A 3021-nucleotide genomic window follows, 5' to 3' on the forward strand; every position below is an offset into this window, starting at 1 on the left:
AGAGAGAGAGAGAGAGAGAGAGAGAGAGAGAGAGAGAGAAGTAAACCCGGGCGTGAAACCCGGGTGCCTTCTTCTTTCGCGGTAAAGTGCTAGCTGGGCCGCCCGGCTTCAGCCGCCCCATGCTTTCAGGCTTTCATGGAATCTCAAACAAGCCGGTACGAAGCTTACTGCAAGCGCTGACTGCCACGGCCATGGCGAACGCCACGTGCCATTCAGCACAGCCAAGCATGCAGCGGTCATTCATGCAAAGTTATTGTTGCGAGCAGTTCGTGTTTTGTTGTTCCGTGTACACTGCGACTATTGTCATTATTGTAAACATCAGACGTCATACTCAAAATGCAAAGATGTACATTTAATTCCCTGATCAGTGTAAGTCGAAGTACTACTGTGTACATAGCTTTTGCGCATAGCTTACGTAAAATTTAAAAATGATTTGTTTACAAAATCATACATATTTATGTTGAAACTGTGCATTGGTTGCGCTATTATTTTATGTTTTTAAACAAGTGCTGACAACTTTTGTCGTGCCGGAGCCGCTTCAGCATTGCACGCGAGGCGCGTCAAACGGCTAACAATGGTTTTAGCCCGCACGCTTGCTGTGCCAGTGCCAGAAGGCGTTGCAGAGAGTTAGGACTCATCGACACCCTCAGTCCACCAGCAGTACGAGGCCGATATAAAATAATTACCGAGGACTGTAGCTTTTGTTCCTTAGGCCGCTTTACAGCTTTACACGCTAAATCGAGGGGTGCCCAACTGTGGTAATCAGGTGTACACCGACTTGGTAATCACTGGTAATCACGGGTAATCCCTGGTAATCCTCACACTCGCGAGGGTCCTTTAAAAGGACAAATTTGTTGATTTAGACATGAATTTTTGTGCACATTTTGCCTAAATGCCAACGCGCATGTTTAATATGGCAACTTTGCATCCCTCCCACGGACAAAATCATGATTTATGGCCAATCATAGAATGCAAATTTTTAACTTGTATGATAAAGAATCAAGAACTACCAAAGAGTTGCACAAAAATGCATCTTTCTGGGAACAAAAAATTGCCGTTTCGATTTAGAATGCAGGTAGATCATACCTAGTATACATTGGTAATCTTTGTTAATCTTTGGTAATCATTGGTAATCTTTACAATTTGGTAATCTGGTGTACACATTTTTATGGAGTTAGGCACCCCTCGCGCTAAATACATTTGTATGTTTTTGCGCAAATGTTTGCACTAACTTAAAACTGCGAGTCTGGTTGAACGAATTTTTGTGCACAAAAAAGCAAGATTTCGTTCGAAGTTACGCATAAAAACGTTCAGATTGACGACAAAATTTGTGCAAAAAAATAATTGCTTAAATCTATGCAAAGAAAGGATACAAATCAATTAGTGTTTACTTACAATTTCTTAAGGATTTATGTACGAAAGCTTGTATGGTTGTTTAAAAATTGTGCATCAGCACGAAAGAAGTTTGAAAGGACCTTATATTAAGCGTGTGGACCCTGTGTGGCTTGCTTCCAAAAACCGTTGTTCTATACTATTTTTTAAACCAGTGCTGACAACTTCTGTCCAGCGGAAGCCCCGCTCCAGCATTCTTTCACGCGATACGCGACAAACCCAGCCGAACAATGTTAAGGTCCGCGCGCTCGCTGTGCCAGTGCCGGACCGCGTTGCAGAGTGTGCGGCCTCGCCCCCAGTGAGATAAACTAACGTGTCTTCAACGTAGAATCGACATCGAAATATCGAAAAGGCGTGGTTTGCTGGACAGAGAGGCGTTTATTCGACTATTCAGCCGTCGAATCAACATCGATTCGGCGTTAAAGAAAATTCATATCTCACCGAGGCCGACACCGTGGGCCTCGCCTCGGCTACATCCCCCTTTGGTTGACAGTTTCCTTTCTATGCCGCTCAAGCTGCTTTAGTGTTCCGGTGGTCCAAGATGACACCCGTACTCGTAGTCTTAGCACTTGCAAGCCAGGCGGGCATCGACGGCAAATCTACCATGAACACTTTTGCGGTAAGTTATAAAACACTGTGAAAAATAGTAAATAGGTTTACAGGAAATTTTACTTGACGCAAGTTGTAAAATTACAATTTGGAATCGTAAAAATAGATGCAGTACGTATCGACTTCAAATCCATTGGCGAGTAAACAATGTGCTCTAGTAAATTTACAACTTAAATTATAATTCAGGTTTACAAAAATTTTGGAAATTTACGGTGACATTTTTTTAGGGAAGAATCTATTTTCATTGCCCCTGTGCCCTCGTACACTGATACATAAAGTGTGCAACTGACACACACTTTAAGGTGTTTAACACCGTGTGGCACACTTCTATGTGTGCAACACGAGTTTTGAATAGTTGGAAGTGTTAAACGGGTGTATTGCACACTTTTAAATGTTCAACCTGACCGACGAGCACTATAGCTCAACGATCAAGTTGAACACTAAAAAGTGTGCAACACACCTGTTGAACACTTCCAACTATTCAAAACTCATGTTGCACACATAGAAGTGTGCTACACGGTGTTAACCACCTTAAAGTGTGTGTCAGTTGCACACTTTATATATCAGTGTAAACTCACCCTTCACCAAATTTAATCTATGTTTTATTTATTTGTTATTGAACGCTTGTATTAATTTTGATGTTGACAGTTTTAATTAAAATTTGTTAAGTCTTGTTAACAGTTGCTGAGACCCAGATGTTTAGACGACGTTGTCCACTCTCCAGTTTTCCACGTTTTTCTAGGTCCTATCCATCGATACGGTGATGTGATAGCATATTTTTTTCGCGTAGGGTCCCTACCTGACTTTCGCCGATCGCTTTTACATGTGCGAACCACCCAAGTATCCGTGGCTAATAAATGTGCGAACGAGTCACTTTAACCCATATAAACAGAAAGAACTACAACTGATGACAGGCAACCTGACGGGTGTAAATGTTACTGTGGATGACGGCTTCTGGGTAAGATATTGCTGTTTGAGATATTCCTTTGCACTAATTTGTGACGTTCTGATAAGGAGAGG

This window comes from Frankliniella occidentalis, unplaced genomic scaffold (assembly GCF_000697945.3).
Source record: "Frankliniella occidentalis isolate FOCC.00 unplaced genomic scaffold, Focc_3.1 Scaffold27, whole genome shotgun sequence".
Classification (NCBI taxonomy): Eukaryota; Metazoa; Arthropoda; class Insecta; order Thysanoptera; family Thripidae; genus Frankliniella; species Frankliniella occidentalis.